This window comes from Zalophus californianus, chromosome 6, assembly GCF_009762305.2.
Source record: "Zalophus californianus isolate mZalCal1 chromosome 6, mZalCal1.pri.v2, whole genome shotgun sequence".
Classification (NCBI taxonomy): Eukaryota; Metazoa; Chordata; class Mammalia; order Carnivora; family Otariidae; genus Zalophus; species Zalophus californianus.
Genome location: NC_045600.1, coordinates 110,229,275 through 110,251,754, shown reverse-complemented (window position 1 = coordinate 110,251,754; position 22,480 = coordinate 110,229,275). Strand labels below are relative to the sequence as shown.

Sequence of the window (22,480 nt, the reverse complement as noted above, 5' to 3'; positions counted from 1 at the left end):
GGAAGGGGCACCTGGGTGGCTCAGTCGGTTTGGCGTCCAGCGTCAGACTCTTGGTTTCGGCTCTGGCCGTGATCTCAGGATCCTGAGATCCAGCCCCAAGTTGGGCTCTATGCTAGGCATGGAGCCTGCTTAAGATTCTCTCTCTCCCTCTGCCCCTCCCCCCCATTTGTTCTCTCTCTAAAATAAATAAATAAAATCTTTAAAAACATAAAATACTTCAAGGAAGATGGAGTCTATCAAACCACAGAGTTCTTTGAAATTAACAACTTCACAGGGGAAGTCATCAATAGGTCAAATAAAGTACTGGGTTTTGTAGCCATTACAGTTTAGAAATAACCAGATTTGGGGGCCAGGAAATGATTGCAAAGAACTCCTGAGGGGGATTTTGCTTCTGCATCCATCAAAATCTGGCCAACTGTCCAAGGAGAAATGAGCTGGGACACCTGTGTGAAGAGTTGGATCTCTCTGACAGAAAAAGTGAAATTGTACTGAGATCTTATTCTTGCAATAATATCAAAAAGAAAATACCCGCAGGGCACCTGGGTGGTTCAGTCGGTTAAGCGTCTGCCTTTGGCTCGGGTCATGATCCCAGGGTCCTGGGATCGAGCCCTATGTCAGGCTCCCTGCTCAGCGGGGAGTCGGCCTCTCCCTCTCCCTCTGCTCCTCCCCCTGCTCATGCTCTCTCTGTTAAATAAATAAATAAATAAATAAATACCCTCAACTACAACACTTCACCTGTTTGAAAAATCATATTGGATGTGGGATGCTGATAAAGTTCATTGTTTTAAACTGTTATAGTTGCTGGGAATAAAGGAGTGAAAGACTCAGATGCACCCTGTTTTTGTGGTGTTTATATTCTTCTGGGAGGAGGCAGGCGATACACCAATAAGCAAGACAATTTCAAGTAATAAATAGTTAGGAAAAATAAAACAATATAATGAGGTAGGAAGTGATAGCAGGTGGGTGTGAAAGGCTATCTTATTTATTTTTAATTTTGTAATGGAAAGCCTTCAAGCAAATATAAAAGTAGAGAGTATAAGAAATTCTAATATGTTCCTCAGATCCAACAATTAGTATTTTTTCTTCATCTACTTCCTTTGGCCCATTTCTTCCTCCCTTTCTCCTTCTCTTCTTTCCCCTCTTCCTCCTTCTTCCTTTTTACTTTTTTCCTGTTTTTAAGGGCAAAATTTCTGGATTTAATTGCTGAAATATTTAAAAATAAATCCCAGACTTCATTCTGTTCACCCCTGCATACTTCAGTATACATCTCTAATAATTAAGGGCCAGGTAAGCTTTTCTAAAACTTTTGCTTAAATAAATTTATAATTCACAAAATTATATTGTATAGATTATAGAATTATAAATTATGTATACATTTTATGGTAATTATAGTTACATAAATTATATGGCACAATTATAAAATTATAAATTATAAAATAATTATTAAACATTCTGAAACAACATTAAAAATAAAATTATATAAATATTCATAATCTAGTCACCTGAACTTAGTAACTACTTGGATTTAGGTACTTTTTCTTCCGTCTTTTATTTATTTATGTATTTATATTTTTAAAGATTTTATTTGTTTATTTGACAGAGAGATAGTGAGAGCAGGAACACAAGCAGGGGGGAGTGGGAGAGGGAGAAGCAGGTTTCCTGCTGAGCAGGGGGCCCGATGTGGGCCTCGATCCCAGGACCCCGGGATCATGACCGGAGCCAAAGGCAAGACGCTTAACAACCAAGCCACCCAGGCGCCCCTCTTCCGTCTTTTTACAATATAACATACTGTTGAAAAGTACACATATCATAAGGACAACTTGCTGAAGCACCATAAGATGAACACATCTGTGCAACTACCACTCTGGGAGGACTCCAACTTTGTTTTTTTTTTCTTGCAATTTATTTATTGAAGAAACTGGCCATCGACCTGTAATTTACCACATACTGGATTCATTCAGTGTTTCTTCTGTCACTGTGTTTTCTGTAAAATGGCCGTTGGATCTTGACTCTGGACCAGGGTCAAGATCAGTAATAGAGTTGAGCCATAACGAAAACTGAGGCAAAGGAAAAACCAGTAATACTGATTTAGTCTTTATTTAAAATTCTTATATTTTGTTTATCATGAATTTTTTTGCATTAATTTCGATTTTTAAAAATATTGTGTTAAAATGTTATTTATTTTGATCACTGAGTTATTTGGCATCCCCTAGTGTTGGCTCTGGCTAGAGGCTTGCTCAGTCTCAGGTTCAAGGTTTGCCAAGAATAGTTCATAGCTGACTGTGTGTATCCCTTTTGCATCTCATTAAGAGGGACTTGCTGTCTGGCTGTCTTTGTTACATTAAGAATGATCATTGGAGGGGCACCTGGGTGGCTCAGTCATTAAGCGTCCGCCTTCGGCTCGGGTCATGATCCCAGGGTCCTAGGATCGAGCCCTGCATTGGGCTCCCTGCTCCACGGGAAGCCCACTTCTTCCTCTCCCACTCCCCCCTGCTTGTGTTCCTGTTCTCGCTCTCTCTCTCTGTCAAATAAATAAATAAAATCGTAAAAAAAAAAGAATGATCATTGGAGGGACACTTGGGTGACTCAGTTGGTTAAGCATATGACTCTTGATTTCTGCTCAGGTCATGATCTCAGGGTCATGGGATTGAGCCCCATGTCAGGCTCTGCACTCAGCGGGGAGTCTGCTTGAGATTCCCTCCATCTCCCTCTGCCTCTCCCCCTACTCACGTGCGTGCTCTCTCTCTCTCTAATAAATAAATCAATCTTTTTTAAAAAAAAAAAGAATGATCATTGGAGGATGTCAGTCAGCTCTGACCACAACTGTTCCATATTGTACTGGAAATCCTCCTAGCAAGTGTAAGAAGATAAGACATAAAGGCATTCAGATGGAATGGAAGAAATAAAACTGTCCCCCATCACAGATGATACTATTGTCTAAATAAAAAATGCCAAGGAATCTAGTTCTGGAAGAACTGAGTGTGTTTAGCAAGGTCATGGATTAGGTCAACATATAAAAAATCAATCATTTTTTTATACTTACAAATGAGCAATTGGAAATTGAATTTAGAGGCACCTGGGTGGCTCAGTCGTTAAGCGTCTGCTTTCGGCTCAGGTCATGATCCCAGGGTCCTGGGGTGGAGCCCCTCATGGGGCTCCCTGCTCCGTGGGGAGTCTGCTTCTCCCTCTGCCCTTCCCCCTGACTCGTGCACTCTCTCTCTCTCTCAAATAAATAAATAAAAATCTTTAAAAAATAAAATAAACGAATGTAATGTGTCCAAAAATTTAAAAAAAAAGAAATTGAAATTCAAAACATTCAAAATGCTTTCAAAAATTCAAAAACATTACCATCTATAATAGCTCCAAAAAGAATACGATATACTCAGCTATAACTGTAACAAAACATGTACCGGATCTATATGGTAAAAACTATAAAACACTGATGAAAGAACCAAAGATCTAAATAAATGGGGAAACAGATTCTATTCATGTATTAGAAGATTCACTATAGGGCCACCTGGATGGCTCATTTTGGTTCAGGTCATGATCTCAGGGTCGTGAGAACGAGCCCTGGGTCAGGCTTGGTACTGGGCGTAGATCCTGCTTAAGATTCTCTCTCTCCTTCTCCCTCTGCCCCTCTCCACCCCGATGCTCATGCTCTCTCTCTCTAGAAGAAAAAAAAAGAAGAAGAAGAAGATTCACAATAGTTAAAGCATCAAACTCACCAAACTCATCTGGGTGATTTAAGGCAATCCCGAACAAATACCAGTATGATTCTTTGTAGACACAGAGAAGCTGATTATAAGATTTACATGTAAAAGTAATGGAACTGGAATACGCAAAATAATTTTGAAAATAAAAGAACAAGTTGGAAGACTCACACTACCTGATTTTAATACATATTATAAGAAAAATGACAGTGATCAAAACAGTGTATGGTATGGACTGAAAAACAGACATAGACAAATGGAACAGAATAGAGACTCCAGAAATAGATTCATAAAATATGGTCCGTTTGAAAGAGTTCCATTGAGGTATAAATGACTTACGACAAACTACACATAGTTTAGGGCGCCTGGGTGGCTCAGTTGGTTAAGCGACTGCCTTCGGCTCAGGTCATGATCCTGGAGTCCCGGGATCGAGTCCCACATCGGACTCCCTGCTCAGCAGGGGGTCTGCTTCTCCCTCTGACCCTCTTCCCTCTCATGCTCTCTATCTCTCATTCTCTCTCTCTCTCTCAAATAAATAAATAAAATTAAAAAAAAAAACTACACATAGTTTAAAGTGTGCAATTTTGACACGTGTATATCTGTAACATTACCTCAATCAAGATAACGAACATATCCATTATCTCCAGAAGTTTCCTTGTGTCCTTTAATAAACCTTCCTTCCTGCTCCTCCCCACCTTATATCCTGGTCGTCACTAATCTGCTTTCTCCCGTTTGTTACTTTATATTTCCTGACATTGTATATTAATGGAATCATAGAGAATGTACTTTTTTGTCTTGCCTCTTGAACTCTACATAATTATTTTGAGAATCATCCATGTCATAGCATATTATCAATAGTTCATTCTTTTTTATTGCTGTGCAGTGTTCTATTGTATTCAGGTACCACACTTTGCCTACTCACTCCTTGTTGATGGACATTCGCGTTGTATTTTGTTTTGACTATTACACAGAAAGCTGCTGGGAGTGCTCAGAAACAAGTGTTTGTATGGACATATGCTTTCATTTCTCTTGGGTAAATACCTAGGAGTAGAATGGTTCGATTATAATGGTAAATATGTGTTTAACTTTTAAGGAAACTGGTGAACTGTTTTCCAAAGTGGCTATACCCTTTTACTTTCTCCCCAGCAGTGTATGAGAATTCCAACTCTGTCACATTCTTGCCAACACTTCATGTTAGCCGGTCCCAAAGGTGTGTGGTGATAACTCATTGTGGTCTTAATTTGCATTTTCCTAACACTGAAGATCTTTTCCTAATGTGGAAGATCTTTTCACACACTTGTCATCCGTATATATTCTTTTGTGAAGTGTCTGTTCAAAGTTTTGACAAAAGTGTGAAAGCAATTCAATTGTCTTTTCAGCAGATGGTGCTGGAAACAATTGGATATTCATATGGAAAGTTGAACCTCAACATATACCTCCCATCCTTTACAAGAAATAACTGAAAACGGATCGCAGAACTAAATGTCAAATTAAAAAAAAAAAACTGTAACACTCTTAGATTAAAAAAATAAGAAAATCTTTGTGCTCTTGGATCACAAAACAGATCCTTTAAAGAACTTATAAATTGGAATTCATTGAATTAAAAACTTTTGCTCTGTGGAAGACACTGTTAAGAGAATGAAAAGATAAGCCACAGACTAGAAGGAAATACCTGCAAATCACATATCCTACAGAGGACTTGTATCCACAATATATAAAGAACTCTGACACCTCAACCATAAGAAAGCAAACAACACAAGTTTTTTAAATGGTCGGAAGATCGGAAGATGTACCTTAACAAAGAAAATATATAGATGGCAAATAAACATATGAACAGTCTTTCACATCACTAGCTCTTAGGGAAATGCAAACTAAAAACCACAGTGAGTTACCATTACATATATATTAGAAAGGCTAAGACAAAAACTCTGACAACACAAAGTGCTGACAAAGGTGTGGAGCAACTGGACTCTCACGTGTGGTTGGCGGAACGCGGTATGGTGAGTATGGTGTAGAACAGGCGTTCTGGAGAACAATTTGACATTTCCTTATGAAGTTAAACGTATACCTAACCATTTGATCCAGCCATCTTATCTGTAGGTTTTTACTACAGAGAAGTGAAAACATGCTCACACAAAAACCTGTGCATTCATGTTTAGTAGTGGCATTATTCATAATCGCCCCAAACTGGAAACTACTCAAATATTCTTCAGGGAGTAAATGAGAAAAAGAAAACAAAACAAAACAAAAACCCTGTGATACATCCATACAATGTAATACCACTCAGCAAAAATTAGGGACAAGCCCAAGCTATTGCTACACACAGCAATGTGGAGGAACCGCAAATGCGTTATGCTAAGTGAAAGAAGCCAGTCTCGAAAGATTTTATGTTGTATGACCTGCCTTCATACAACAGTCTGGACAAGGCTGAGCAATAGACCAGATCAGTGGTTGCCCAGGGGTGTACAAAGGGGTAGCACGAGGGAATTCTTTTGGGTGTTGGAATTGTTTTGTATCCTGTTTGTGGTAGTGATTACAAGAATCTGTACATGTGTAAAGCTTCATGGAACTGTACAACAAAAGCAGAGTTTATTGCATGTAAATTTTTTAAAGCAATTGATGGGTGGTTTCAGGTGTGTATGTGGCTGATTCCACCTGCCCCCCAACCCTGAAGTGCTTGGGGAATGAACCAAAGGCAATTGTGGCTGGAGCTCAAAGATCTGGGGGTAGTCCGTAGCAAACACAGTAAGGTCAGCGAGGTCAGACAGATGGGCAAGCCCAGATAGAACCATCGAAACACTTGGATACAAATCTGTGCTTCTTAAAGATCATCCCGTCCTTGCTGCTATGTAGAGAATGGATGTATAATAGTGAGCTTTGAAAAAGGGATTTTTTTGTTTTTCAAAATGATTAATTAAAAAGAAAATTAATCATACCTTGAGAAAAGAGGTCCAAAGAACTGGAACATTTGACTGGGACTAAGGACTGGGAAGGGGAAGAAAACAGTTTGCTATTAAAATGCTGTTCTGTCTTGGGCGCCTGGGTGGCTCAGTTGGTTAAGCGTCTGCCTTCAGCTCAGGTCCTGATCCTGGGGTCCTGGGATCGAGTCCCACCTAGGGCTCCCTGCTCAGCGGGGAGTTTGCTTCTCCCTCTGCCCCTTCCCCTTTCGTCTACCCTTCCTTCCGCCCCTGCCCCCAACTTGCACACGTGCTCTCTCTCTCTGTCTCTTAAATAAATAAATAAAATCTTAAAAAAAGGCTGCTCTGCCTTGTGGTTGGACAGAATTTCCTTGTCTGGCTAACTCTGGTCATGCGGGACCGGGCTTCTTCCAATGTGTTTTCTTGGCTTTCTGTCTCAGAACAGGCAAACATGGTATCTCCAGGCCCTCAGAGAGTCCCAGGTCCAGGGTGACCTGACCCAGACCACAGAAGCTTTTTTGCCCGCCTCCCCCAGCTCACAGCTTGGGCCCTGTTGCTATAAACACACCACTCAGGAGGCCCAGGCAAGTTTGAGCACCTCCCCGGAGCTAGTTTCTTTGCCATCCCAACCCCTCATGGACAAGTGAATCTTACCCACCCTGGGAAGGGCTGGCATCTCTGATCTCAGAAAACACTGGAAAATGAGTGTGGTCAAGGCTGTTGGGAGGCCCGTGAGTCACCACTTTAGGTGGCTTCTCATTTAATGCAGAAAAGAGGTGATTCTCGAGCGCCAATAGACCCCTCTGTTTGCTGGACCCTCTGGCTGGCAGCAAAACCGCCAACCCAAACCCCTGAGTCCAGGTTGACAAAATGGCTGCACAAACATTAGCCTGTAGGAGTGAGACAGGGAGAGGGTGAAGGAGAGAGATTTAAGCCCCAGCTCTACGAATCCTTGACTCCCTCCTTTTTCCTGTCCCTGGCTAGCCAATTCTCATTCAAAGGGGGCATTCCATTTATGTCCTGGATGTTTCTGCACCTCTTTCCTGCTTTTTTCTCCTCTTCTCAACCCTGGTCACCTTGAGTCTGGGCAAATGTCTCCTCCATGAAAGGGTTAGGCCGCCTCCATTGGGATTACTTAACATGTAATGTTAAGGACTGAGGACTGAAGCCAAGCTCCATGGCTCAATTTCAAGTTACCTTTTAAATGGAAACCACTTGAGACACCTGAATGGCTCAGTAATCAGGTGTCTGCCTTCGGCTCAGGTCATGATCTCAGGGTCCTGGGATCGAGCCCCGCATTGGGTTCCCTGCTCCACAGGGAGCCTGCTTCTCCCTCTCCCACTCCCTCTGCTTGTGTTCCCTCTCTTGCTGTGTCTCTCTCTGTCAGACAAATAAATAAAATCCTTAGAAAAAGACAAAAAATAAATGGCAACCATTTGATACACTTTGCCCATGCTGTTCTAAAGTCTTGGAGTGCACTGAAAGCAAAGGGGAGAGTCCTGACTCACATTCAACTCTGCCTACACAAACACTGGTCATTAGGCTACTAAAAACAAAACAAAAATAGATTTTAGAAAAATGAAGATAAAACTTACCTTTAATCAGCCCCACAAAAACCCAGTGAAAGCGTACTGGTTGGTGAGTTCCCCAAAACATCCCACACATGGTCTTTCATGTGTTCACCATGGTCAATGTTGAAATTACCAGGATCAAGATGACATCTAGGGAAAAAAAAACAAAAACAAGACCTGAATTGGGAGTCAGGCGAGGTGGGATCAAGTTATACATCTCGGGCCAAACAATGCTGCAGCCTCGGGGACATCAATGACCCTTGCCCCCGTCAGAGTCTTAGTTTCTTCATGTGGAAGATAAAGGGCTAAGACTTGGTCTATGTCTCCAAAAGCTGTTATACCCAGAAGTTTTTCATACTGCTTAGATTCTCCAATTTTTATCTCTGGTCTTAAATTTCCCACCTTCTCTTTTTCACATATGTTCCTCATACCGATGGGAAGTCTCTGCTTAAATATCCTGGTGCTACCCCCAAGCTAATTCAGTTAAAATCACATCTCTAGATCAGCCCTCTCAGTCAAGCTCCTCTTCCCTCTTTACCTCAGTAATGAAGGAATTTAGGGCGTGACTCAAGTGACGGCTCTCCCTTGTATCATAAGGGTCACCCCCCTCTATATCTGGGAGAGAAACCGGGGGTTTTCTCCCTTCTCCCGCGTCTGAATTTCCCTGGCCTCTGTCCCTCTGGGGGCTGTTCTCTTCCTGGTGGCTCTGGGTTCTGTGTGGGCCCGACTCAGGTCAACATGCGACTAGGCCACACACACACCCCCGCCCCCCCCCGCCCCGAGTCCTGCTCCTTCCTGAATAATGGCCTACGGGCCCGTGAAGACAGACTCATGTGTCTCTGGCTCTCTTCACAACATAAGCACACAAACGTGGATAAATATATCAGACTTTACTAAAGGTTGGAAAAATTAAAGTGACAACGTATAAGAGAGAGAATTTTAAACGGCCACCAATACCATTTGTCTCAGAAAAACATCCAAGAAATTTGACATTTCGCAGGAGGAAGCTCTTTAGGTGGGTGCTCTCCAGAACCTGATCTTGTTGCCGTGACTTTATTCTGGAGAGACAGCCTTCTTCCTCATGCCTCCCCACTCTGGGGTGTGCTTAGGAAACCCCACCTCCCATCTTTAGAGACTGGCCTGTCACACAAGGATTTCCTAGCTCCACCCAACTCCCCAGAAGTTCATTTAACTAAATCTTAGTTACTCTGTCCAGAACAGCTCAGCGAAATAGTCCAAGATGACCTTGGGCTCTCCAAGTCCTTCAGAGCCAGATAAACTGTGGGAGATGTGGGGAACCCCATATCTGGTCTTCTTGAAGGTGTCCACCAATGTGAATTGAAAATGGGCCTCTTTGGGGCACCTGGGTGGGTCAGTCAGTTAAGCATCTGCCTTCCACTCAGGTCATGATCCCAGGGTCCTGGGATCAAGCCCCACGCCCGGCTCCCTGCTCAGCAAGGAGTCTGCTTCCCCCTCTGCCTTCCACTCCCCCTGCTTGTGCTATCTCTCTCTCTCTGTCAAATAAATAAATAAATACATAAATAAATAACATCTTAAAAAAAAAAAAAGAAAATGGGCCTCTTTATTCTTCCAAATATCCATGCACTAACAGCATACACATGCCCCAAGCAATGACAATTCCCAGAGAGCACAGACTAACTTTAGACTCTTATGGAGAAAACAAACTTTCCCTCACCAACTTCCCATCCTTTGCAAGACTTCCCCTTGGGGTTTTACTTTACATTCTTTTGGTGACCAGAATATGCTTCTATCTTCAACTCTTTCCCAACCATTCTACTTTCAAATAGTGCTCCTTTGGTCTGGTCAAGAATAAGAAAATGGGCCTACGGGTCATACACCTTTTGATAGTAGTTGTGGAGCTTCTCAAAGGTTCCCCCGGAAACTTGGAAGATATTCCTTGTAATGTGAGAGACAGATGGAATTCTTAGATGGTGGGACCAGGCTGCTCCCAAGCTCTGTCTGAGTGTGAAGAGTGGGGAGCGCTATGTGCAGGTGAGGGAATAATTCTCCCAGTTATAACGACAATAAAAAGGGTGATGTCTGACCCACGCTTACCAATTGTACAGCATTTCTCAATCCTGGCGGCACATTAGAAGCACCCGGAGGGCTTTAAAAATACCACGACCTCAAGCCTGAACTATTGAATCAGAGTCTCTGGGGGTGAGTTCTGGGCATCGCTGCTTTTAAAAGCCTGTAGGTGATTCTGATGTGCCAAGAACCACTGGAATGTAGGGATGAGATAATACCACAGCTGGAAAACGTCCCGTTTTGTTGCACCTGCAATGAATTCTGCCCCCCTCATTCCATCGGACTCCTTTCAGCCTCCAGGATTCTGGGTGAAATCTCAAATAGGGTGGGGAGGGTGGACAAGGGTGGGGGGGGGGGTCCTCTGATGCAGCTACTATGGAAGGTGGTGAATTGGCAGTTACTACCAATCCCAAGGGCAGGTTCCTACCACTTATTTTTAATGTAAAGAGATGACCGCAAGTACCACACCGTGCCTGGTACAGAGTGGACTCTCACCAAATACAGAGCTTGTGGAAACAAGGACAGTAGGCCGTTACCCCCTGTCACCACCAGATGGCGACATAACAAACCCCGTGGTAGAGCCGAGTCTCCACGATGCCAAAAGGAAAGGGAAGAATCCTTGAGCCTGGAGGTAAAAGAGGGAGCACAGGTGCGGGGTCTGTTCCTTTGGCTTTGGCCCTTTATCCTTTTATAGAAGTGGGTCAACAGAATTTAAAGTGATTTTTTTTTTTTTTTAAAGTGAGACACGTGGCTTATCTCTCTCCTGGGAGGCCAAGCCGCTTGGCTTGAACGTCTGCGGCTCACGGCATCCAGGGAGGGGAGGCCAGGGCGAACACTCCACCAACTTTCATTGCTCTTTCAGGCTTTTCCCATGTGCATGCTCCCGCATCATCAAAAAGTGAAACAGAACATAACAAAACCCTCCCATAAGCCTGTGGGTGACCTAGAGTGGCACATTCTCAAGCCTGCCTCAGTTTCCTCAAACCTAGGCGCTCAGCTTCAGATGTGGGCCAGGTGCAGAGACTCAGGGGGCAGAAGAGGGGGTACAAGCCCCCTGGTCTGTTACCACCGGGAAGTGGAGCAGTGAAAGTGAAGACAGGGCCCCAGCAATAGCGCAGCCGAGCGAGGTGGCAACATCCCTGAGAGCCAGTTGCTGACATGGGAGCTGGCATCAGAGGCTTCCGCAGGCTGCTGAGGCCGTGGGCAGTGACAGCCTGTGTCCTAGGCTGCCCTGGACCTCACCTCCCGCCAAATCACGCCTCTGGTCTCCAAGACCAAGGCCAGAGTGGAAATGTGCCCGGCAAGAAGCCCGTCCTTCCTGAGGGTGCAATGGGGGCAGGAGGAGCGGCGGAAATAGCGCTCCGGGCTGAGGGGTGGACGTGCTCCAGGCCAAGGTCGGAGTGGGTGGCAGACGCGCTCGGGCAGCCTGTAGATGAGCGGGTGACCAGGGGCACCTGGATTAGCGGCCAAACAACAGAGAATCGCCACGCTCCGGATCTAGTCTGGGCAATCTTCCAGAGCGGCCTTGGCCGCCCCGGCCACGCCCCTCCCGCAGGCCGCGTCGGTCCCCGTCTGCACTTGCGGTCGCAGGGTTGACTCCAAGGCCTCCTGGATGCCTACTCTTCAATTTTCCCCGTCGTGACAACAAAAACAGCATTGTCTGAGCTCATCCCTGTGTCCAGCGGTCGGCCGACTCTTCCACAAACATCACGTCATCATTTAACCAGCACCGACTCCATGAAGGAAGGCGGGTCAGCTCCATCTTCCTCGCAGGAGAGGAAACCGAACTTGGCCAAGTCAGGCCGTCCATCGTCCCGGTTTGTGCGTGTAGCTGGTGTGTGACAGAGCCAGCGTTTTGGGCCCTGACTGACCCCAGGCGCTCTCGATTCTGCAGCCCAGTTATCTACAACAAGTGGGACTTCGTGCCAACACACTCAGAGGTGAGAAACGTCACACCGCTAATGCGGCAAGCCCTCACTTGCCAGGGTCAGCAAGATGGCCATATCAGGGGCGCCTGGGTGGCTCAGTCGTTAAGCATCCGCCTTCGGTTCAGGTCATGATCCCGGGGTCCTGGGATCGAGTCCCTCGTCGGGCTCCCTCCCTGGCAGGGAGCCTGCTTCTCCCTCTCCCCGTTTGTTCCCTTTCTCACTGTCAAATACATAAATAAAATCTTAAAAAAAAAAAAGGTGGCCAGTGTCAGCCATCAGGAGCCCTCTGCCTCAGCCATTTTCCCTAAACAAGAGGCAAAGCTTATGTGCTAAAGCTTTATGGTGGGGGGGGGGGGGGGGGCAGGTAATCCCAGGGCAGAGACACTGAGAGAAAGGGGAAGTGACACAGAGAAAAGGCAATCACAAAATGGTCTGTTCTGAGCTGGCTATGGCCCCACAAGTAAGAAAGGACCGCTCGGCCATGTTGGATATCTCTGGGGAGACACACCTGGGCTGGGGAGAAGAGTCAGGAGTCTCTCTGTGGCTTCCTCCCTGTCTCAGTCTCTTGCTGGTCAAAACCCACCCTGTGGGTCACTAACTCTATCCCTCATCCTTCCGGTTGTGTCCCTGGGCCCTCTGGGCAGCTCTGCGGCCAGCCTCAGTGGGTCCTGGAGCTGTTTCAGCTCCTCCTATCACAATGGGGTATAGTAAAGTTCATGCCTAAAGCTGGTGCTCACCCCCAGGGTGGCCGAGACAGCCTGCTGTGTTGGGAGGTGGTCGACAGTGGCAGCAGGGGCTCTCCATTGAGCAGGACCAGGAGAAGAGTGGGGGGGTGGGGTGGGGGGCCAGGGGGCTGCAGCAAATCTGGCTTTCCATTTCTTTCACGCTCAAGTCCAAGTTCCTTAACATGGCATGCAACACTTTCTCTCCCTGGCGGGCGGGGGAGTGGGGGCTCAGCACCCACACACCCTGCTTCAGGGCCCCCATTAGCCCAGGAAGCTTCCAGATATGAGAAAAAGGGTACCTAAGAGGTCACAGTCCCGTGGGCTCTGTGTTTGGCGGGCAGAACCATGTTTTGGTGTAAATTAGAAAAATGAAACACTTGGGTGCCTGGGTGGCTCAGTTGGTTAAGCAACTGCCTTCGGCTCAGGTCATGATCCTGGAGTCCCGGGATCGAGTCCCGCATCGGGCTCCCTGCTCAGCAGGGAGTCTGCTTCTCCCTCTGACCCTCTTCCCTTTCGTGCTCTCTCTCTCTCTATCTCATTCTCTCTCTCAAATAAATAAATAAAATCTTTAAAAAAAAAAAAAGAAAAATGAAACAGTTTCTTCCCGGTCACAGCTCATGCCAGAGTGCACAGCTGGATTTCAGTGTCGTCCTTGGCCACCCATGCACAGAGTCCTGGCCAACCACACTCGATCCCTGATGAGGAAACAGGCCCAGAGAGGTAGAGGCCCTTGCCCAAAGTCACACAGGCGGCCACCTAGGAGTCAGTTTCTGACCTAAATTTAGGACTGCCTCCTACTTCACCCCCAGGGCCCAGCTGGGCAGCCTTGAGAATGCCCTGCCCCCATCCTATACAGAAACAGTTTTTGAAATTTTCCAGATACGTCTGGCATTGACCTCATGTTCTGGCCTGTCCTAGTACCCAAGGCCACGAGAAAAGGCCTGCTCCCCCGGCTTTCCCTTCCCCAGCCCCGCGACCTGCAGAGACTCGGCCCCTGAGGCCTTGGCCAGTGACCTCATGGTGAACGGCTGCCTGCCGACTTCCTGTTTTTATATTCTTTCCTCCTCTGCTTGTTTTATCTACTTTGTTGTTCTTTGGTCATTTTTGGTTCTCCTCCCCTAGCCTACCCTGCAAAACCAAACTTCATTTTACTGTGATTATTTTAAATCCATGTTTAGACAGGAAGAGGTTACCCCTTCTTTTTTTCCATTTGAGGAATTGGAGCTGAGTGTGTTTCTTCCCCAGCTTTCTCTCCCTCCTCATTCCCTGTGGTTTTTTTTTGTTTGTTTTTTCTTTCCCCAAATGAGAGTCTTCAGGTCCCACAGCAAAGAAGAAACAGACTCAAAAGCTGTGCCCGCGAGGACCGTGTGAATTCAGGATTCTGACTGTACCAGAGAATTCCCTTCCCCTGGATGCCACCGTGGGTGGAAAGGATGGGGTCTGCCAGCTTCCGCATGCTGGGGCATCCTTAGCTCCCTAAAACAAAAGACTCAGCCCCCACTTAAAAACCACGGGGGCTCTCCACTTCCACTTTAGATCAAGTCTAAATTCCTTAGAATGCATCAAAGACCCTCCAAAGAGATGCCTAAGGCCGCGCTTCTACCTTGTTCACTCTCCCTCCATCTGCTTCTCCCTCCCTCCACCCTACTTCCTCCCTTCCGGCCTCAGCCAGGCTTTGTATCTTTCCTGGACACACCCTGCTCCTTGTTGCCTCCCTTCCCCTTCCTCTGCTCCGGGACCTCTTCCTGGGGAAGGACTCGAATGCCGCCTCCTCAGGGATGCCCTCACCAGCTTCTCCAAGTAGAATTTGTTACTCCTTCCTCTGTGTTCCTTTTGTACTTTGTCCCGGAGGATAAATGCACCATACTTAGTAGTTAAGAACCTCATTTATATGCTCTCTTTTTCATGGTCTTTGCCTCCCCGGAGTTACTGCCTCCTTTTGTATTATTTTCGTCTCCTCTTCTTTCTCCTTTGATCAGTCACTCGTGTTTGTATCTATTTGCTTATAAGTGTTCATCTCTGGGATCAATGGCTTTCTCTCCCATCCTGTGTGTGCTCAGGGTGTGCATGTGGGTCCGTGGTATGCATGAACATTTTGCTAACTGTCGTGCGAAGATAGAATTCCATCACTAAGGCCCGTGAAGCCAGGCTTCCGTGGGAAGGCATGCACTGCAAAGGCTGGCCACTCACGGTGTTGATCTCCCACAGGGAGCTCGTGGATCATTTAATAGGAAACCAGAACCTGGGGCAGGTGGGGAAGGAATGCTTCTGTCTTCAGGGCAGTGCTTATCAAAATAGAGTTTGGGTGGCTTAGTCGGTTAAGCGACTGCCTTCGGCCAAGGTCATGATCCCAGAGTCCTGGGATTGAGCCCCGCATCGGGCTCCCTGCTCAGCGGGAAGCCTGCTTCTCCCTCTCCCAGTCCCCCTGCTTGTGTTCCCTCTCTCGCTGTGTCTCTCTCTCTCTCTCTCTGTCAATTAAATAAATAAATAAAATCTTAAAAAAAAATAGAGTTTTGGAAACAACAATATCAGAATCACCTTGTCGGGGGGAGGGCTTTTTAAACATTTAGGTTCCTGGACCTTGACTCAAGCCTTATGAATCCAAATCTCTGGAAGTAGTCCCAGGAATCTGAATTTTAATAAACTACCAGGAGATTCTTCTGCACCAGAGTTTAAGAACCACTGATCCAGGGGCTTTGGGAGCTGTTGCTGATGCCTTGTCAAGGTCACTCGTTGTCAAACTGCAGGAATGCCTAATTTAGTGTTTGCTTTTCAGACCGCATTGGTTTGCTGTCTTTGGTGGTGTTTGAGTTATTGGAATATTGCCTCCTTTTTGAAACTTTAGATTTGCTTACTTGCTATGATGCCTACTGTTCCTGGTTCATATCCTAACTTCTTAACCATTCATTTCCACACTCCCTACCCATCTCCTCTTCCTCCAAATGCCCCCCAGGGAGGGGCCTTGGATCTTCATCCAGATCCTGCCCTTGGCCCTGTCCTTGACATGCCATACCAGACCTGTGGCTCTCACCACGGCACACAGACATGGATGGTGTCTAGGTCAATGTTTCCAGCACAGATGCTCTTGTTAGCCCCCATCCCTGCTGGAGCTCTCCATTGGGATGGTCCCAGGCATCCCAAGTGACACATTTCTAGAACTGTTCTGTGGATCTTCCTCCTACAGTTCCTGTGTTTCTGGGAGACATCCACGAAGACACCAAACCGAATGCCTGAGGGTCATCTACCCCTGCCGAGCTAACTGTGTCACCTTGGACAAGTTACTTACGCCTCTATGCCTCCACTTCCTCATCTGAAATATGGGCATAGTGATGGTACCTACCTCACCTGGTTGTGAGGATTACACAAATTCATGCATATAAAGGGCTTAGAATGGCACCTGGCATGGTGGAAGTGCCCAGTACATGGCAGCTATTAATGATAATAATGATGACACTAACAAGTACTTAGCTATGTTTTTCTTTTTTATTATTCTAGTTTCTTCCTTCTCTCTCGCTGCCTGCCCACCAGACAGTGACAGTCCATTTTCTCTCTGTAACACTCCCTTTCTCTGATATCTGCCCCTTCTTCCCAATCACCTCTGCTCACTCTACGCTTAGTTAGAGTGTCCTCATGTGATCCCTGGACTCGTCTAGGACTGATCTTCACCCAGACTCCTGTCTCCTTTTTCACCTTTGAGGTTTCTTCAAGGCAGGGTCCATGCTTCGTTCCTCCTTGTGTCCCCCAGCACCAACTGAGTTTGGATGGCTCAGTCGGTTAAGTGACTGTTTATAGGATATGATTTATAGGATAAATAGATGAAACGCATGCATGGATGATGATGGATGGGTAGATGGACAAAATCAATGCATTATGTAGAAATCTTTGAAGGGGAAAAGATGCCTTATAAATCTAGGTGGTAATGGACAGTCAGGTACTTGGGCAGGAAAACTCTGAAGAAGGTGGGATCCCCAGAAGGTGCTTCTGAACCAAAAAAAGAGCAATGGCTTCATCAATTATATTAATGTGTCTGAGGAAGCATATCTCCCAGAAGGATCTGTCAGAAGATACATCAATGTCTACCGTTGATCAGTGTCCACTTATTCTCGAGGTAGAGAGACACTGGGCCTGAGGTTCAGGGTTTCCCACTGCTCGAGAGAGAGACCACTGTTGTTAGGGATATTTTATCTGCTTTTCCTGACTTGTGTGAAATATTCCCTCTGAAACTTCCCACTTCCTCTCTTCTCATTCCATCTTCTTCATGGGATGGAGCTTTTCTGATGACTAATTTAGTGTGGGGAGCTGATAAGGATTGTTGTACCCTTGGAAAGTCCTTGCATTTTATCTTGCTAACAGTATCTCATGGATGTGGTCTCCTAAGGCTGTTCCCAAGAGCCCAATCAGCTCTGGATGCACCAACAACACTGAGTTTCTGTACATATGAAGCTGATGACCAGATCTGTGAGCAGAGTAAAGCTACCTGTACACTGTCCCGGGCAAACCTGGGAAGCCACCTAGAGTCCCAAATTGTGGGTTTCTGCAGTCCCAGAACTGTGTTCTCCAGTGACGTAAATAATGTCTGCTTGAGTTTACTCAAGGAGTCCTACCTTCACCATCACTGTTCCTGGGAAATGTGACATAACTCATTGGAAAATCCCCTTACCAATTGGCCCTCTTGGCATTTAACTTTGATCGTTCTTTCCTTGTTCACTGACCCCTGAATGAAAAAAAATGGGACAAGGATGGCAAATACAAGGCATACGAGTCCTCACTCTTCCCACCCATGTTCTTTGCACACATTACTAATGAATTATGGCTTTCTTTTCTAGTTAACTTGGACTTCAAATTCTACTCAGCATGCCTTCCATGAAGACACGACCAATCCATTAAATTTGTTAGATGAGATGTTACATATTTATCATTCCCGGTCTAAAGGTGTCTATGCACTTTTTAAAGAAGTAGTATCTCCGGGCGCCTGGGTGGTTCAGTCGTTAAATGTCTGCCTTCGGCTCAGGTCATGATCCCAGGGTCCTGGGATCTCGATTCCCGCATCGGGCTCCCTGCTCGGCGGGAAACCCTGCTTCTCCCTCTCCCACTCCCCCTGCTTGGGTTCCCTCTCTTGCTATGTCTCTCTCTGTCAAATGAATAAATAAAATCTTTAAAAAAATAAGTAAAAAAATAAAGAATTATCAATTATCTCAATTATCTATGACTATATGATACACCAACCCAAAATTCACTATGGGTCAGCACTTGAACTGAGCTCAACTGGGCCGTTCTGACTTCGTCTGGCTGCAGTCCTCAGGTAGCTTGATGAGGACTGGAGAGTCGAAACAGCCTTACTCACGTGATTCGTAATTGGAGCTGGCTGTTGACTGGGGGCCACGTGGTCCCCAGCAGGCGCGCTGGCCCAGGTTTCTTCATGTGGTGTGCGTGTTCCAACGTGCTTTTCAAGTTCCGTTTGTATCACCTTTACTAAGGTCTCACCAGCCAGGCAAATCAAGCCCAGAGTCAGTGTGGAAAGAGACATGGATTCAGAGGGGCAGGGTTCATTGGGAGCCATTTCTATAACAGTCTACTCCAGATCAGGTGGCATGTCATTGATCAGAAACTTACCAAGTGCCTACTGTAGGAGCCAGGAATGGACAAAGGACAATTGACAAAGGATTGGGAAGCACTTTGAAGACTGGAAAGGTTCTGGCTAAATGCAAAGAGGGAAGAATTAAAACCACGATCTGAATCACTGCGGGTGCAATAATCCGTGTGTGCGTGTGTGCGTGCATGCTAGATGGAAGAGGGGCAAATCCATTTCATGTGGATTTGTGCAGCCTAGGTTAAATGAGTAGCTCTATTGTTGTCCACTGTGATGTGTCCCTTGCAGCTTTTTTTCAGACTCTGAAATATTTAAAACAATCACATAAGTGTATTCCTTAGGACCACAAAGAGCTACTTGAGATTTTATTTCCCCCTAGAAACCTGGCCAACTCTGAGACTGAGGCTCATGCTCGCTGACTCTGATATTTCCTCCCTCCCCGCATTCCTGCCACCCACAGCTGCTCCAGTCTGAGCAAAGTTCAGAGGCCAAATACTTACGGCCCAAACAGCCTCTCCAAGGGTGATGGCAAAGAGACAACTCCACTTGTGAAAACAAACAGTCATCCTTTCCGTTTCCAGAGCTCTTGAGCTTTCTCTTCAAAGCGCATTCGTGTCCTTTCCCACATCAAATCGTTCCCCAAACCCTTTGAGGTGGGCAGGGCGGGTAACAGAGGGGGAAACTGAGGCCCAGAGAGAGGAAGTGACTTTCCCCGTGAATGACAAGGCTGGAAGCGGAGCCCCAGCTTCCCATTCCAGATCGTGGCTTGTTCCTCAGAGCACACCGCCGGTGAACAGAGCTACATGCTCTCCTCCGCTCTAGCAAGTCTGCTCTAAAAACCCTTCTGGAGTTTTCCACTCCATACCTTCCTTGCTAATCCCCATTTTAAACTTGTTTTACTTTGCATTCACAAAGAAGGAATGAGGGGAAAACATTAGACATTTCCCCCAGGGGCCTGGCTTCTCAATCTTTTGTTGCCAGGAGTGGATAGTGAATTCTCTTTGAAGTTCCAACTTCCAGCCGGTAAATGATCCAGCCAGTGTCCTCCTGATGGAAACCAGAGGCCCAGAGCCAATTTCACTGTGACAACGCACCCTCCTTCCTCAGAACAAAATGGGATCCAGAAGAAATTCAAAATGAACATCAAGAGGAGGCTTGGAGAGGGGAATGCCATCGAAGGAAGCTTGGTGTACCCGTGATAGGAGCCCCCTTTGCCCCTTCCGCTAGAAGGTTTGGGGTGAGATGCACACCTGCTTTGATGGCACCTGTCACCTCCTTTCCCCCCAGGCTCATCTTCTTTGCGAGAGCTGACTTTCTTTATCACCACCACCCTGGAGCATAGGAACCTTCTAGAAAGCTGGGACTGGGCAAATATTCTGATCCTCATGGTGTAGTCAGGGAGGGTGAGAAATAGTGAAGTCACCGCTTCTCTGCATTCCTTGTGCATGGAAGACATGGCAGTCTTTCTGGTTGAGAAGGGAAAGGTTAGAGTCCCGAGCAGTGTGACCTTTGAGGACGCACTACCACCCGATTAGGCTGGCATGATGGATAGAGTCTCTCTACCACCTCTGTAGTCCCCGGTGACCCAAAAGCCGTGAAGGAAGGGGGCAGAAGTGGGAATTATTGAGGTGAGTGTGCAGTGGACAAACCTTTCCTTCGGGCTCCTGGAGCCCCTGTTGCTAGACTTTGAATATAAGGGGCGTGGTCAACTCTCAAAAAAAAGCTTGTTGCTATGGGAAATGTGCCTCCGGATCTTTGACACTGGCATCGGGGGCTTTGACACTGGCATCGCAAAGGTGCCTCGGGGGCTTTGACACTGGCATCGGACATCAGAGCTGGCCATGACCTCAACATAGGATCCATTCCTGGTAATTCACACGTAAGATTCAGAAAACACAAAAGACTGTCAAGAGTCACACAAGAAATGCTCGGCTGTGTTACTAAACAAATGTACCAGATGAGTGAGGAAAACAGCCGAGCAGCTGCCGCAGAAAGGGACAGTAGAGCCCGACGGGTCTGGCACCCTGGTTAACTGATGAATCAACAGGACCAGAGTAGGAAAGCACCTTCTTTAAAGCCACACAGCACATTGGCGGAACTGGAGCCCAGGATTCTTACTCAAAGGCCAGCATTCTTTTGACTTCCAGCACATTCTCTCCTCTCTTGCGACCCCCACTCGCAGTCCTCTATAAATCTGCCCCTGCCCCTCTTCCCCACCCGGCTACCTCCTCCCTCCAGGGAAGATTACTCGTTCCCGGGTTCAGCCACTAGGGGGTCCAGTTTAAGTGGTACTACTAACGTGTGGCCGGGGACCTGGGGTGGGAGGAATCTTGCCCTACTTTCTAACAAATAGGACAATTTGTGTTTCTGTGCTGAGGTTTTTGGATTGTTCTCCAGATCTCAGGGCAGAGATGTTAAGTGAGAAGTAGGTGCTATGTCACAATGGGCCGGGAAATTCCTGCAGAATGTAAAGAAACATATCCCCTTTCACTGGGGCCAGCTGGAGAGAAGGAAGGTAGAGAGATGGAATGTCAAAACATGCTAAAGGCAGGTAAATACCGACCGGTCTGATAGACGTCGCACACATTTCAAGAGTATCCAGACCTGAGGCTCTAGAAGCTGAGTAACTCCCATAAGTGACTCTGAATTAAAAGCACTTGTTTTTACAAGAAATTGTATCTTAACTGTGCCCCCCATTCTCACGGCTGGTGTTTTCCACCATCCGAGGAATCTGGAGAGTTCCTTCCTGATCTCGGACAGTGCAAATAGCACTGCATCTGGAACCAATAGGCCTGAGCCCTGGTTCGTGGGTTGTCCATTCCCGCGCGCCACCACCTTTAATCGTGCTTCTAGTTCTTTAGGCCAGTCTCTGGGTTTCATTTTCCTAACACATGAAAATCAAGAAGCTGCAAGCAATTGGATTTCTGGGACTGTATTCAAAAAAGGCATTAAGAATTTATGCAAATATTTAGCGGCATGAATGTTCATTACAACACTGTTATTAATAGAGAAGAAAAGTTGGAATAACCTAAGTGTCCAGCAGCAGGGGACAGGTTACACAAGCTTAGTGGTTCAGGTAATAAGGTAACACACAGGCATTAAAATGATGTTGATAAATGTACCTATGGCACAGAAAATGTTAGGTAAAAGAGGGGGAAATTCACAAAAGTAGTATATACGGGATGAATTCATTTTTGTTTAAAAAAGGTACATCTGTACGTATGTATAAAATATATGTTATATGTGTTTCATTATACATAGTACAACATTTATTATACATATTGTATGATGCATATTTTATATTCTGTATTGTATTATGGATAATAGCACAGATATATATTTTTACCCAGGAGAGTATCTATTCTAATGATCTGACATGGTGTTAATAGTGCAAAATATTATCCAAATTGTAGAATCCAAATTTGACTTCTGGGAATGTATCCAAAGAAAGCATTAAGAATTTATGTTATTCACCTAGAGGGCTATTTTAATTATCCAACATAGCATTACCAGTGACTGTTTAAAGAAAGTGAGATTATGGACATTTTACCATTTTTTTTACCCTTTTTCCTGTCTGTATTTTCCAATTTTCTCTCATGAGCACCGGTGTTTTTTAAAAAGGAAAAGCAATAAAAGAAACTTTATTCTGACAAAGGCAGCGGCGGCGGGGGGGGGGGGGGGGGGGGGGGGGGGGGGGAGATGGGGGGGAGGCAGGAAGAGGAGTGGGATGGGGAGGGAGCGGGGGCCACGCTCTGGGTTGAGAGCTGGGGAGGCCAACATCTCTCTTCCACCTTGGCCTCGCCCTCTCTGTGAATACCCTCTCCGCCCAGCTCGGGCTCCATCCTGCAGTTACTCTGCCCCAGCTTTCGGCCTTATTTTGACTCACTCTTCAGACATCATTTCAAAGGAATTTCTGTTTAACCACAGCGCCCACATGAAGAATCCTACTAAAACTTAATTTTCACTACGTTTCAGCAGATGACTTAAAT

At 46.0% G+C, this 22,480-nt stretch overlaps 1 protein-coding gene across 1 annotated transcript in view; it reads left to right on the top strand.

Annotated features, from left to right (window-relative positions):
• The first annotated feature begins 11,796 nt into the window (after positions 1-11,796).
• UACA (uveal autoantigen with coiled-coil domains and ankyrin repeats) overlaps positions 11,797-22,480 on the top strand; it is a 141,111-nt gene continuing 130,427 nt past the window's right edge. The window contains exon 1 of the mRNA XM_027569680.2: positions 11,797-12,188. The gene's annotated coding sequence lies outside the window, so the exon portion shown is untranslated. The remainder of the gene's footprint in view (positions 12,189-22,480) is intronic.